The sequence below is a fragment of the Glycine soja genome, chromosome 10 (genome assembly GCF_004193775.1).
Source record: "Glycine soja cultivar W05 chromosome 10, ASM419377v2, whole genome shotgun sequence".
In the NCBI taxonomy this organism is placed as follows: domain Eukaryota; kingdom Viridiplantae; phylum Streptophyta; class Magnoliopsida; order Fabales; family Fabaceae; genus Glycine; species Glycine soja.
Window position 1 is genome coordinate 24,716,735 of NC_041011.1, and position 15,656 is coordinate 24,732,390.

The window sequence follows — 15,656 nt, forward strand, 5'->3', positions numbered from 1 at the left end:
AGAATAAATTTTGAGCCAAAACAACAAGCACACTTCCCTTTCACCTTTTTTTTATCTGTATACTGATTTTCCTGCCAACTTGTGTGATTTTTCGTATTTTTTCCTTTAATCCAAATCACCTGTTTCTTTTTTTCTAACTTTTTTCCAGATGTCTAGAAAATTCAGTAAAAATTTCAGCTCAAAATTCGAAGTAACCAATTCTCAGTAATTTTTACAAGTTTGTATGTCCAAGCTGCCAGCACCAGCGATTTTTTTTAAGCATGGTATATTGATTGCCTTGGGCTTACTTTCAACCTTCCTATGTATGTTGAACTCACTAGTATTGTTTACCACAGTTTTAGGAGTTCAATATTCACTTAGGATCAACATTTCAGCCAGCAATTCAATCACCAAAACTCAAATTCACAATAGACACAATCATAAGGAAACCTAAAAGTTCAAGAAAAGGTTCACAATCAAAGACTCTCTAAGAATTTTGCATGAACATGTTAAGGACTAATTAACACGAAAGATTTGAATCAAATCAAATAATAGGCTAAAAGAATTTCATTCACTCATGAAAAAACGAGTTAGACAAAGAAACAAGAAAATAAAATTCAGCACAACATAAGAAATCTTATGTGACAAGTTTCATGACTAGACATGACTTCTATGACAAAACTACAATAGGTGAACAAGTCACTCTAGATTTTTGAGGTTTTCTTCTACTTTAATATTTTTGTAAGAATTTTATGATTTAGTTTTCAGCCACAAAAAATAACAAGAAAAAACTCAAAGGAACCTAAACTCAACACAATTCATGGTTCAAGAACAAGAACAAGAAATTTGAACCATATAAAATCAAATCTAGCTTCTATAGCAAGTTTAATCGGTGGAAACTCTAAAGAATCATGTTAAAAACATTTAGCACAAGACATGTGAGGAGATACATGGAGAAAAAATGAAGAAACAACAAAGGAAGAGAAGGTAAAGCAAAAAATTAATGGAGGTTTAAGGAGCACCTACTTGAAGCTCTTGTGCTCTGATTACCACTTGATGGAAGCTTGCTTGTGGGGCTTCTATGGAGGCTGGATCTTTCAGCTTCAATGGGGTCCCTTAATGGTGATTTTCCACCATGGAGATGCAGCGGAAGACAAAGGAAAAGAGGTGAGAGGAGGCGCCATCCATTAAGGAATAAGCCATGGAAGAAGGAGCTTCACCACCAAGATGAGCCTTGGATAAGAAGCTTGGAGAGGATGCTTCAATGGAGGAAAAGAAAGAGGGAGAGAAAGAGAGAGGGGGAGCACGAAATTGAAGGAAGAAAAAGGGAGAGAAGTTGAACTTTGACTTGTGTCTCACAAGACTCTCATTCATCAAAGTTACAACAAGTGTTACACATGCTTCTATTTATAGACTAGGTAGCTTCCTTGAGAAGCTTTCTTGAGAAAACTTCCTTGAGAAGCTTCTTTGAGAAAACTTCCTTGAGAAGCTTCTTTGAGAAAACTTCCTTGAGAAGCTAGAGCTTAGCTACATTCACCCCTCTAATAACTAAGCTCACCTCCTTGAGAAGCTTCCTTGAGAAGATTCCTAAAGAAGCTAGAGCTTAGCTACACACACCACCTATAATAGCTAAGCTCACCCCCATGACAAAATACATGAAAATATACAAAAAGGTCCCTATTACAAAGACTACTCAAAATGCCCTGAAATACAAGGCTAAAACCCTATACTACTAGAATGGCCAAAATACAAGGCCCAAAAGAAGGAAAAACCTATTCTAACATTTACAAAGAAGAATGGATCCAACCTTGACCCATGGGCTCAAAAATCTACCCTAAGGTTCATAAGAACCCTAGGGCCTTCTTTAGTAGCTCTAGCCCAAGCCTCTTGGAGTCTTCTATCCAATACCCTTGGGGGGTAGGATTGCATCAAAAAACTCCCCCTCCCCTTGTTTTTATGTTTCCAGGTGCAAGGGTGCTCGCCCAGGCGAGCTAACCTTGTATATATATATATATATATATATATAGGGAAGACACATGTATGCGCTCTCTATGGTTTGGCGTTCACTTACTCGAACCCCCCCCTTCGGGTAGATTAGGCATCCGACTATTACCTTTTAAAGATACAACAGTAATAATAACTGGGAATTTAAAGGATACTAGGCTGTCTCTCAGGTGTGGTTCCCGCTCGTCCGGACCTGGGCATGGGACAACGATCCATTGATCATGGGCCTAGCCTCTACTTGCGTCCGTCCCTAAGTACCTGAAAGCAGGAAACGACATTGCGCAACAAACTGTGGTTGCGTTACCATTTACCTCGATTTGTCTTTGTCTTTGGATTTGGCCCGACATTTGACCATCGCCTAAGACTATTCTGCTCCTGTCATAAGATAAAAAATATGCATGCGTATGCGTATGCATGGGGGTTTTCTAATGCAATAATCTTTTTAGTGAAAGCTGGTCAGGTTCAGTTTCAATTAAGCACCTGGGGCATCCCATGGACTGAGCGAAAAGGCTCAGGTTATCAAATTCTGGACATAGTTTAAAGCACAAAGTGGGGACTAGAACCTCAATCCCTTTGTTGTCGAGCACCAGGGCCCCTCTAGAGAAATCCCTTTTTACAACGAAAGGCCCCTCGTAGTTCGGGGCCCACTTCCCTCTGTTGTCTTTCAGAGCTTGGGAGACTTTCTTCAACACCAAGTCCCCTTTGCTAAACCAGCACGTACATACCATCTTGTCAAAAGCGTTCTTCACTCATTTCTGATATAAACGCCCATGACTCATGGCGCCCAAACGCTTACCTTCTATGAGATTAAGCTGATCGAAATATGCTTAGGCCCATTCCAATTCCTTTAATCTGGATTACGCCAAGATTCTTAATGACGGGACTTCCACCTCAAATGGTAGCATAACCTCTATTCCATATACCAATGAGAATGGTGTTGCCTCAGTTGATGTGCACACTGAGGTTCGGTAACCATGTAATGCGAATGGGAGCATCTCGTGCCAATCTATGTATGACACGGTCATCTTCTAGATAATCTTCTTGATATTCTTATTGGCTGACTCCACAGCTCTGTTCATCTTTGGTTGGTAGGGCGTGGAATTGTGATGTTGGATCTTAAATTCCTCGCACATTTCCCCCATCATCTTGTTATTCAAGTTGGTGCCGCTGTCCGTGATAATCTTCCTCGACAAACCATATCTGGCATTTGTGACATTTCCTCACATGGAGACAACAATCGCTCTTCATGGTGAGCCAATAGTAACCCGCCCTTAAGATCTTCCTAGTCATGGCGTGCCCATTAGCGTGCGTACCAAAAGAGCCCTCATGGACCTCCCCCAGCATGTTCTCAGCTTCCTTAGCGTTCACGCAACGTAGCAGAACCATGTCATGGTTTCTCTTGTATAGTATGCTTCCGCTCACAAAGAAGCCGACCGCCAATCTCCTCAACATCCTTTTGTCGTTGTCGGAGGCCTTCGGTGGGTACTCTTTGCTTTCAACGTATCGCTTGATATCGAAATACCAAGGCTTACTGTCTCATTCCTCTTCCACCAGACAACAATGTGCGGGTCTGCCATGACACCTGAACTCAATGTACGGTAGGTCCCCATGCGGTGTTAGCTGGAACATAGACGCTAAAGTGGCAAGCGCATCTGCCATTTGATTTTTCACTCGGGGAACGTGATGGAAGGAGATCTCATCAAAGAAACCATCCAATTCCTTGATATAGGCTTGGTAGGGTATCAGCTTGTGGTCTCTAGTTTCCCATTCCCCTCTCATCTGGTCAATCACCAGTGCTGAGTCCCTGTACACCTTGAGTAGCTTGACATTGGAGTCAATTGCTGCCTGGACGGCCAGGGCACACGCTTCATACTCAGCCATGTTGTTGGTGTAGTCAAACCCCAGCTTGGCTGCGAAAGGTATACATTGATTGTCCGGAGAGACCAATACTGCCCCAACGCCATGGCCTAGAACATTAGATGCTCCATCAAACCACATGATCCATTTGTCCCGGTCCTCGTCTAGCTTTTCCTCAAACAAGGCCATGATGTCCTCATCCGGGAACTCGGGATGCATGGGTTGATAGTCGTTGAGAGGCTGCTGAGCCAAATAATCTGCCAAGGCACTTCCTTTTATCGCCTTTTGGGTGACGTAGACTATATCAAACTCGGATAGCAAAACCTGCCACCGGACGATCCGCCCTATGAGAGCAGGCTTCTCAATGATGTACTTAACCGAGTCCATCTTGGATATCAAACAGGTGGTATGGCTCAGCATGTATTGTCGTAGACGGTGGGATGCCCAGACTAAAGCACAACACGTTCTTTCGAGCAGGGAGTAGTTCATTTCACAGGCCGTGAACTTCTTACTCAAGTAGTAGACAACGCGCTCTCTTTTCTCGGACTCGTCGTGTTGCCCCAGCATACATCCCATCGACTCGTCCAAAATTGTTGTATACAAGATGAGAGGTCTTCCGGGTACCGGCGGCATAAGTACGGGAGGGTTCATGAGACACTGTTTGATCCTTCCAAACGCCTTTTGACAATCCTCGTTCCAGCGGACGGATTGGTTATTGCATAAGAGTTTGAACAACGGCTCACAGATAGCGGTGAGCTGTCATATGAATCTGGCAATGTAGTTCAAACGCCTCAAGAAACCTCGGACCTGCCTCTCGGTACGTGGTTCTGGCATCTCAAGGATGACTTTCACCTTTTCGGGGTCCACCTCTATCCCTTTCTGACTTACGATGAAACCTAGTAATTTCCCTGACTTGACCCCGAAGGTACACTTAGCGGGGTTTAACCTTAATCGATATTCCCTAAGCCTTTCGAACAACTTCTGCAAGTTGACAAGGTGTTCCTCCTCGGTCTTAGACTTGTCAATCATGTCGTCCACATAGACCTCGATTTCTCGGTGCATCATATCCTGGAACAAAGCCACCATAGCCCGTTGATAAGTTACCCCGACATTCTTAAGCCTAAAAGACATCACCTTATAGCAGAACGTCCCCCACAGGGTGACGAAGGTAGTCTTTTCCATATCCTCTGGCACCATCTTTATCTGATTGTAACCAGAGAACCCATCCATGAAGGAAAACAGAGTGAAATTGGCAGTATTATCCACGAGGATATCGATGTGTGGCAGAGGAAAATTATCCTTAGGATTGGCTCGATTCAGGTCCCGATAATCTGCGCACATTCGCACCTTCCCATCGTTCTTAGGGACTGGTACAATGTTGGCAACCTATTCTGGGTACTGAGCGACAACCAAGAAACCAGCGTCAAATTGTTTCTTTACCTCTTCTTTTATTTTCAAGGATGTCCCGGGCTTCATCCTCCTCAGTTTTCGTTTTACTTGGGAACACTTAGGATTTAGAGGTAATCTATGTTGTACGATGTCATAACTCAAATCGGGCATATCTTGGTATGACCAGGCAAAGATGTCTTGGTAGTCTTTTAGTAGGGCCGTCAATTCTTCACGAATGGGTGCGGTCATACCCGTACCTATCTTTACTTCCTTTTTCCCACTACCAGTTCCTAAGTCCACTAGTTCCGTCTCTTCTTGATGAGCCCCATCTCTTGGTCTTCACGGGCAACTATCTTCTCCAACTCCAGGGGAAGTTCCACATCCTCGTCCTCTTCACTCTCTGTCTGACCCGCTTTTTGCTTGAAATCGATGGTCGGGTCCCAGGTATTAGTACCTTCGAGGGACTCGTAGTCGGATCTAGCGTTTTAAGCGTAAAGAAATAAACATGCAAATGAATGAGAATGGGTAGAGACGCATGAACAGATGAAGAAAGATCTTTATATTATAAATTTAAGAACAAAAGACATAATGCCTTAACAAAAGGAAACTCTAAAGCCTAGGCCCAACCGTAGAGTTTAAAAGCCACAAAGGGTTACATTATGCTTGTCGCGTAAATGTCCGGGCGTTCCACCACTCGCCAATTTCCTAGTTGGAAACTAAGAGGGCATGGTCGTACCAAATCTGACTCACTCAGAGAGTCATCCTCGCATATCGCAACGACTTGGCCTTCGTGTCCTAGACCCACACTTATAAAGCTCCTACTGATGTGGCAGGGTGGGCCCCCTTCGACTTGTCATCTCAATTGCAAACCTTGGCTTCTGCTCTTCATTCCTGTGACACTTTTCCTTATGTCCGCTTGCGTGGGTTTATAGCCTAATCCAAACTTCCCGTGGTTTCCTTTGGTGCTTACCAGGATGGTTCTGTCGCCGTTGTTCTTGCCTAAACCCATTCCGGGCTCGTAGCCATTCCCCAACATCACCCGGGCCACCATCATTGCCATATTGGACAGGCAAGGTTGCCCAGAGAGGGAATCTACGGAGGCAATGCTTACTACCTCAAAAGATTGGAAGGTTGTTTCCAATTATTCCTCCGCAGCTTCTACATATGGCATACAGGACGGGCAACTTACCAAGATGTCTTCCTCCCCCGATACAACGACCAAATGCCCCTCCACTACGAACTTCAGTTTTTGGTGGAGTGTAGAGGGAACGACTCCCACCGAGTGGATCCATGGGCGCCCCAAAAGACAACTGTAAGTCGGGTTAATATCCATACTTGGAAGGTAACCTGACAGGTATGGGGGCCTATCTGTACAGGGAGGTCGATCTCTCCCCTCACCTCTCGACGGCTTCCGTCGAAGGCACAGACCACCATGGAACTTGGCCTTAGATGGGAAGCGTTAAACGACAATTTCTCCAACGTGCTTTTGGGCATTATGTTTAAATTGGAACTGTTATCGATGAGTACCTTGGCCACGACGTGGTCCATGCATTTGACTAACACATGCAAAGCCCTGTTATGCCCTCTCCCCTCGGCAGGGATTTCTTCTTCAACGAAGGCGAGATAGTTGTTGGTGGTGATGTTATTGACGAGTCCTCCAAAGCCTTCTACGGAGATGTCTTGGGCTACATGAGCTTCGCTCAAGACCTTTACCAGCAAAGCCCAATGAGGCTCAAAGCTCATGAGCAGTTCCAAAAGAGAGACTTTGGCCGGGGTTTTGTTGAGCTGTTCAATAACTTTGAACACTCTTTGTTGAATAATGCGGAGTAACTCGCCTACCTCCTCTAGCGATACTTTTTTCTTGCCACATCCATCCTTTTTCTCCGAAAGACCATTGGAGTATTCTCGTTCGGAGTGGGGATTATGTTGTCACCTTGTTCTTCTGCTATCTTTGCCTTCCCTTTAACGTTTGCGGGTTGTGCTGGCAGGTCAGGGGGTGCGAACACGCGACTACTGCGAGTCACGCCACTCAGCCCCGTGATATTGGTTACCTTGGTCGACAACGAGCTGATGTCGGTGGCTTCTTCCTTCCTTTCGCTTGGAGGCGTATACCTCCACGGAACTGCGTGGCTATTTTGGTATAGAAATGGAACAGGTTTAACTACCGAGGGGTATCGGGGCATTTGGGGAGCTGCGTCTCTGGTGAAATATACCACCAAAGGCTTAGGCCTTCCAAAACTTTCCTCATCTGCGGACTGCATACATATATGCTGCTCTTCACTCCCCTCATCGCCGACTTCCAGCCGGCCTTGGTCTATCATTTTTTGCAATAGGTCCTCCACTGCCAAACATGTTTCCATGTTATGTAGCTCGTCAGGATGCATCAAACAAGAATCTTCCCCGTGCCCACCGCGGGGAATTACACCCCCCTTTTGTAGGGCCTCGTAGATAAACCTCCTGGGGGTCGTCACGTCCTTCAAAGGCTTGGACCTGCGCGGCCTATCCGACTCGATGGCATTAACTGCTCCCCCTCCATGATTGGCAAGCGGGTTCGTTTTCACGTTGGGCCAGTCCTCTTGAAACATCAGCCATCCGACGTCTATCAAATGTTGGACCTTGTATTTAAGGGCCAGACAGTGTTCGATGGAGTGGCCCGGGGTTTTCCCATGGTATGCGCAGGTTGCGTCAGGGAGATATCACAACCATCTGGTTGGCGATGAGGGATGGCAAGAGGTCTTCGTACGTCATTGGGATTGGGGTGAATGTTGTCCTTGGGGGAAAGTTCCTTATCGTGTTGGAACCGGCGCCAAAGTGGGCATTACCAGCCGGGCGAGTCGGGGTTGGAGCCGTAGCTTGGGGGGTCTCCCTCTGGATGGGCACAGGTGCCCTAGCTTGTATGGGTATTGAGTTGGAGGAGTCCCCGGCGCGAGTTGAGAAGCTCGGGTGATGTTGCGCGTACTGATGGGTACCGTGAGAGGTTTGCGGTGGCTTGATCCATGCGGGTGCTGAAGTGACGGCATGGGTATCTCCTTCCTTCCTTTTTGCCCCAGTTGCTCCGATCCTTCTAGTGTTGGTACTTATGGAGGAGACGTAATCAAACTTCCCTCTCTTCAAACCTACTTTGATTCTTTCACCGGCGAATACCAAGTTTGCGAAGCTGGAGGGCATGTAGCCCCCTAATTTCTCATAGTAATACACTGGCAAGGTGTCTAGCATCATGGTAATCATTTCCCTTTCGACCATGGGAGGGGCCACTTGTGCTGCCAGGTCCCTCCACCGCTGAGCGTACTCTTTAAAGGACTCACTTTCCTTTTTAACCATGTTCTGCAGTTGAGTCCGAACGGGAGCCATATCGGAATTGTACTGATATTGCCTAAGGAAGGCAGTAATTAGATCCTTCCAAGTGCGGATGCGGGAAGCTTCCAGATTAGTGTACCAAATGACCGCGGCTCCAGCCAAGCTATCTTGGAAAAAGTGCATTACCAAGTTTTCGTCCCTAGAATATGCCCCCATCTTGTGACAATACATCTTGAGATGGTTCTTAGGACAAGTCGTCCCTTTGTACCTGTCGAAATCAGGTACCTTGAATTTTGGGGGGATGACGACGTCTAGTACTAAGCACAGATCGGCAATGTCCGCGAACGGATAGTCGCCAAAGCCTTCAACAACTCTCAATCTCTCTTCGATGAGATCGAGTTTCCTTCTTTCTTCCGCTGCCAGGGGCGGTCCTTCTGTGGACAAGAATATTGGCTGTGCTGGGAGGTTTCGAGGTTCTCCCGTGAGGTTGGGCTGAGGTAGTGTATTGGGTGCCGGCCCCTCGATGGGGACTAGGGGGTAGAAATTGATGTCTCCTTGGGTATACTCTCTACGATCCTCGTGAACCTCGTCCGACTGTCGAGGAGGCTCCCCTTCAAGGATGGGGGAAGGGACATGACCCGTGTCATCATGCATGACTGGTGGCGTGTAATTAGGTGGTAATCCATAAGGGTAAGCCACTCGATTGTATCCCAAATGGGGGTTGCTGATGTGCCCAAGTGTGCTTCTTTCTTGTCCTACCACGCTTGGGAGAGGATGGGCGGTAGCTGGGAGAGTTGGGTCTACTTCGGCAGCCGAACTAACAGCGGCAGCGGTGGCCACGTTATTCTCCATAAGTTGCCTCATTCCTAACATGGCATCCATCATGGAAGCCATTTGCTCTTTCAAAGCCGACATGTTGGCTTTCATCTGTTCCTGTATCTCCTCTTGGTCACCCATCGTCTTAGATTTGGATCTGGTGCGATAGGGATGCCTTGGGGCGCATTTAGTTATGGCGTTTTTCCTAAAAAACCAAACGTGAGGAGTATGTAAAAAAAATGAATGCATGCTAGAGATAAAATGAGGGAGTGATTTGATTCACACTGATTTTTGGAGTAAAAACGTGGGATAAACTCATTTTATTCAGAAAGTTATAACTAGTCAAGATCTGAGTGACAATACAAACTTCCTAGGGTCTCTAATTATATGGGCCATTAAGTCTATCATATGCTGACAATAGCTAAGAAGTTCCTGGATCTCCTTGAGGACGGAGTAGGTGTTCGCCATTGCCTTGGCCTTGGCTAGCAATCGGTGAAGTTCTTGACTCCAGTTCAAAGTAAGAGCAAATCAGTCCATCCACATTGTTGCCTCTTGATGTAACGAGTCGATCACCCTTCCTCTAGCCTCCTTTTCCGCGTACACTCGGGCATACTCGTCTGCCACTTTGTGCTTGTGGGCCGTGGCTAGATTTAATTCTTCTTGGTACTTGCTGACGATGGCTAACATGTTGGTCTCTGTCTCGCATAAACGCTGAGACAAGCTTCTCTTAGACCTTAGGCAAACCTTCAACTCATCCTTCAAGATCAAACTGTCTACTCGTGATTGGTACCTCTCCCCTCTCTTGAGCTTAAGCTCGCTGTTACTGCCCCACAGAGCCCCTCAGAATTTTTTGCGGCCGTGTTCTTCCCTACGAGCCCTTTTGGTCTCTTGTTCCAAGGCCTTGGTGGTAGCTATATTTACATCTCTCAGTTCGGCATTCTCCTTTCGGATCTTAAGATCTGTTGCTTTGAACCTTTCTTTGACTGTTTGGGCTTGCTCGAGTTTTGCCCTAAGGGCCTGCACCTCTTCGTCTTCCTCTGGTGCCTCAACTTCCTCCCCTTTAGCGGTTTTCAAACTCGGGAGCCAATCCAAACCTTGCATGTGGGCTTTCAACCACTTATGGTAGCCACCGATGGGCCCGTTGTTACTGCCTCTGAGTTCTTTGTCCTTCTTTTGCACCATCTCCCATGCCTTGCAGACCTTTTGAAGTGCCTCCACGTTGGTCTTATTGAAACCTCGTGCAATAATAGGTGCGAGCTCTTCCTCTAATGGTACCCCTCTCATAGGGTAGCCAAGTTGTCTTATAGCAAGAACGGGATTGTAACTAATGCAACCCCTTGTCCCCATCAAGGGAACATTTGGAAATCCTCCGCACGAAATAAGAATCCCGGTTCTTCCTTCTTTCCATCGAGGGAACCAGTTGATAGACGCTCCTTCTTTGCTTGCTAAGAGTTGGTCCCAATTTGCCCCTATTTTCTCTGTGCATGAACAATGGATTTCTAGCAGGCAAGCATGCCTCATATCTTGGCAAAAAAGGTGCGAAACCAACCATACATAGAGGGTCGGAGTACAGCAAACAATCCTTGTGCTGCTCTTCTCACATCTTCGGTCGAAGGTGTCATATAGATTGGCTAGTATAGCGACAACCGGGCTTTCCTTGCGGTCATGATAGGCGAGAAAAGCGTCGATCGCTACCAGGTCCACCAACCCATCTACATTTGGAAAGAGGAATCCCCCGAAGATCAAAAGTGCGAGGATGTCTATGAACGGGGTCCATTCGCCTCTACCTTCCAAGATTCTTGCTTTTGCCTCCAAACATCTTCTCGGTACTCCGACCACCCCATTTTCGACTTGCTTTCTGTGGTTTAATTCCAGTGCCGATATTTGGACTATCTTAGAAATTCTAGCTAAAGAGGGATAGAACCCTAAGAAGAGGTATGGTTTCCTTCCCCCTAGAGGGCATCCTAGGATCTCTTTGAATTCTTCCACCATGGGTGATAGCTGGAAGTCCCCAAAGGTGAAGCACCTCAACGGCTGGTCATCATACTGGGCGAGGGATGCAATGGCCTCCGTGGAGACTTCTGCCATGGCTAGGTCCCAGATCTTATCGTAAGCTTTGCGAAAAGCTTGTCGTTGGAGCGGCTCCATCAACTGCCCTAACTCTTTTAGACTGGTGATTCCTAGGCTCCTTACCTTGACTTGATAAAACCTATTTTTAAGCGAAGGCATTTGACTTGACCCCATGTTTTACTAAAGTGAAACAAAACCCAGTGAGAATCAAAACTCCGACATCTATCATGGGTGGAATGGATGAATGCATGAAGAAATGCATATGACACAGATGCAATTTATGAATACGGGAGCCCGAGAAATTGTCCCCTTCTTGGATACAATGTTTGGGCAGCATGGCACCCGACGTTTGTATTTAAGAAGGCAATGCAGGCCCTCCGTTGGTTTGCCAAAGTAAGGGGATCAAGACGAAACTCGTGCATGATGCATATGTGAAAGGCACAACATGGGGATGTACATAGTACGACAATATCCACAAACAAACATAATCAAAGGGGTACACGACATTTAGGACTACATGCATGGCAGTGTAAAAAAATGGCATGCAGTGTGTTTGCTTCGTGCCGCTATTCAAATGAATACAAATATGTGTATAGCATGAAATTTGGTCTCAAATGTGCATATATATATGAATAAGATATGAACAAAATAGCATAAAATGCCACCCCAGATGCATGTAAATGAAGGTAGCGGCACCTTGCCAAATTTACATATGTGTTAGTTAGATAGCAAGAATACCCCAATTAATAGGTGGCGAAGATTGCTTTTGTTGTATTGCTAATTATTTTAGGCAGCAAAATACTTGAATATGTGCATACGTTTTTGGTAGCCAAGATACTTGGCTATGCGGGTGTGCATTTTTATTGGCAAAAATATCGTGATCTTGAGGTGGCCAAAATGCTTTGAAATGCGTGTATGTATCTTAGGTAACAAAATGCCTTGAATGTGTGAGTTCTCCCAACTTTGCATTGGTGTTTCCATGTTGAAAGAGGGTCGTATGCCCTTCTTGATGGAAGCTTGCTTGTGTGGCTTCTATGGAGGCTGGATCTTTGAGCTTCAATGAGTTCCTTTAATGGTGATTTTCCACCATGGAGATGCAGCGGAAGACAAAGGAGAAGAGGTGAGAGGAGGCGCCATCCACTAGGGAATAAGCCATGGAAGAAGGAGCTTCACCACCAAGATGAGCCTTGGATAAGAAGCTTGGAGAGGATGCTTCTGTTAGACAAGTGGCCTCAGATATCTTAAGTAGGGGGGGTTGAGTTAAGATATTACAAACTATTTCCCCAATTAAAATTCTATTTCACTTTCTATTCAAGTTACAAATTCCCTTAACAATGAACTTCTTAAATATTGATTCAAATAGAACAATCCGAATATAAATATAAAACAATAATAAATGAAATAGTTTAAGGGAAGAGAAAGTGCAAACTCGGATTTATACTGGTTCGGCCACACCCTTGTGCCTACGTCCAGTCCCCAAGCAACCCACTTGAGAGTTCCACTATCTTGTAAAATCCTTTTACAAGTTCTGGACACACAAGGACAATCCTTCCTTTGTGTTCAGAATTCTTTTACAACAAGAGACCCTTGGTCTTTTAATCCCTTAGAGAATTAGAAAGAGGAGAAGAATGAATCTCTCTTGAAAGAGATAGATTTTACAATCTGAGCACTCAAATGATTCCTTAATGAAATGCAAGTGGATTGGCCAAGGAATTCTTAAGAGGATAAAACGATTTTGCTCTATGAGAGAATAAACACTTGTTGTTCTAAAAAACTCTGAGCAAATTCGTGTTCTAAGTCACATATATATAGACAATTGGTGGTCATGTAAAAACCATTTGAGAAGTTGTGACTCTTAGAAATATTTTTCTGAAAATCTTGTCTGGTAATCGATTACAGGATTTGTGTAATCGATTACAGCTTTTAAAATTTGAATTAAAACATTTATTAACTGCTGGTAACCGATTACCAATATTGTGTAATCGATTACATAGTCTAAAATTTGAATTCAAATATTTAGTAGCTGTTGTAAATCATTTTTGGCCACTGGTAATCGATTACATCCTCTGGTAATCGATTACCAGAGAGTAAACCTCTTGAAAAACACTTTTTAACATGCATTACTTGGCCAAACCTTTTGCTACATCAATTAGGAATTCCCTTCCTAAAATACTAGTGATCATCTTGATGTTGTGGCTTGTATTCTTGAATCATTGTCTTGAATTTAAACTTGGAAAGCCCATTTACATCATTTGCATCATTTGCATCAAATCATCATGATCATCATCAAAACACCAAAGTCATTTGTGTCTACAGCTTCAATGGAGGAAAAGAAAGAAGGAGAGAAAGAGAGAGGGGGGAGTACAAAATTAAAGGAAGAAAAAGGGAGAGAAGTTGAACTTTGAGTTGTGTCTCACAAGACTCTCATTCATCAAAGTTACAACAAGTGTTACACATGCTTCTATTTATAGACTAGGTAGCTTCCTTGAGAAAACTTCCTTGAGAAGCTAGAGCTTAGCTACACACACCCCTCTCATAACGAAGCTCATCTCCTTGAGAAGCTTCCTTAAGAAGATTCCTAAAGAAGCTTGAGCTTAGCTACACATACCTCTCTAATAGCTAAGCTCACCTCCTTGAGATGAGAAGCTAGAGCTTTGCTACACACCCCCTATAATTGCTAAGCTCCCACCCATGACAAAAAACATGAAAATACAAAAAAAGTCCTTACTACAAAGACTACTCAAAATGCCCCGAAATACAAGGCTAAAACCCTATACTACTAGAATGGCCAAAATACAAGGCCCAGACGAAGGAAATACCTATTCTAATATTTACAAAGATAAGCGGGCTCATACTTAGCCCATGGGCTCAAAATCTACCCTAAGGCTCATGAGAACCCTAGGGCCTTCCCTTGGATCTCTAGCCCAATCTACTTGGAGTCTTCTACCCAATGCCCTTGCAGGGTAGGATTGCATCACTTCTTGTTTGACCTTGCTCGTAAGATAGCAATTCTTTGTGAACTAACTTCCCGAATGTTGTTTTTTCGCAGGAGATGGCTCCGAAGAAGCTCTCCGCGAAGAGATCTAGAAAGGATGCCACCGGAGAAGGCTCCAGTGCCGCCTTGGAGTTTGATAGCCACTGGTTCCAGAGTGCCGAGCACCAGCAGCGCTTCGAGGCCATCAAGGGATGGTTTTTCCACAGGGAGAGGCGTGCCCAGCTCAGGGAGGACGAGTACTCTGACTTCCAGGGTGAGATAGCTCACAGGCATTGGGCATGACTAGTGACCCCTATGTCTAAATTTGACCCGGAGATAGTCATAGAATTCTATGCCAACGCCTGGCCCACTGAGGAGGGGGTTCGGGACATGCGCTAGTGGGTGAGGGGTCACTGGATCCCCTTCGATGCAGATGCTCTCAGCCAATTCTTGGGTGACCCGCTGATTATGGAGGAGAACCAGCAGTGTAAATTCAGACAGAGGAAGAACCAGGCGGACAATTTCGATGAGGAAGCCATCGCCCAGCTGCTGTGCATACCGGGGCAGGATTTCGCTCGGACCACTGCGGGAAGGCGGTTGCGGATCATGCGCACCAGCATGACTACCCTGACCCAGATATGGATGACACTGCTGCTCAGCAATGTCTTGCCTAGCGACCACAACTCCGACCTCCCTCTTCCTAAGTGTAGTTGGTGTATGCCATCCTTACACGGATGAGTGTTCACGTGGCCCAGGTGATTGCTGATTCCATTTATTTGTTTGCAGGAATGGCGCCTACTAGGCACCCTTTGGACCCGGAGAAGTCCAACAGAGCCCTGGGGTTTCCGGCTTTGATCACAAGCCTCTGCCAGTTCTACGGAGTGCATGTCACCCCTAGCAAGGTAATTCGACCGCCGATCACCCGAGCTTTCATCGAGAAGTACTTCACGCCTAGGCAGGCGCAAGGTGATGCACATCAGGCCGCGGGTGCACAGCCACCACCTCGACAGGCCGGTTCGGCTGGACCACTGAGCGTGGAGTAGTATCTACAACATTTGGTTCGCTAGCAGGCGGCCAACCACCATGGACAAGTGCATATACATGAGTGTCTCTACCAGTTCAGCCTCAGCCAGCATGGGCAGGGTTTCGCCCCTTTTGTATGCCCTACCCCGGAGCAGTTTGGGGCTGAGGTCGCATGGCCTGGAGACTGGCCCGATGCCCAGACAGGGGAGGAGCCTGCAGAATCCCCCGGTGAGACGGATGAACCCCA